Consider the following 358-nt stretch of genomic DNA (forward strand, 5'->3'; position numbering starts at 1 on the left):
ATGCAAATCTCAAGAGTATTGAATCCTAATTTGTATTTTAAGAAGATCTTCAGGTGATTTGTGTGCACATCAAGTTTGAAAAATACCAGTAACTACAATATTATATTTGTAACATATTATTTTTATTTTTAAAATAACTGTAAAGCTGTAAACTTTACAACCAAATAACTTTTGATTGCTAACCTTCCAATCAAATAACTCTAAGAAATTACACGAGTGTTCACATGCAATTCTTGAATCCCCACACCACTCCAGTCCCCCAATCCCTGTCACACACACAGATTGAAAAACCATGGAGTACAGTTGAAAAATCATAGCTAAAAGATGTAGTGGAACTTTGGTGAGTTGCTTTAATTCT

This window comes from Muntiacus reevesi, chromosome 6 (assembly GCF_963930625.1).
Source record: "Muntiacus reevesi chromosome 6, mMunRee1.1, whole genome shotgun sequence".
NCBI lineage: Eukaryota > Metazoa > Chordata > Mammalia > Artiodactyla > Cervidae > Muntiacus > Muntiacus reevesi.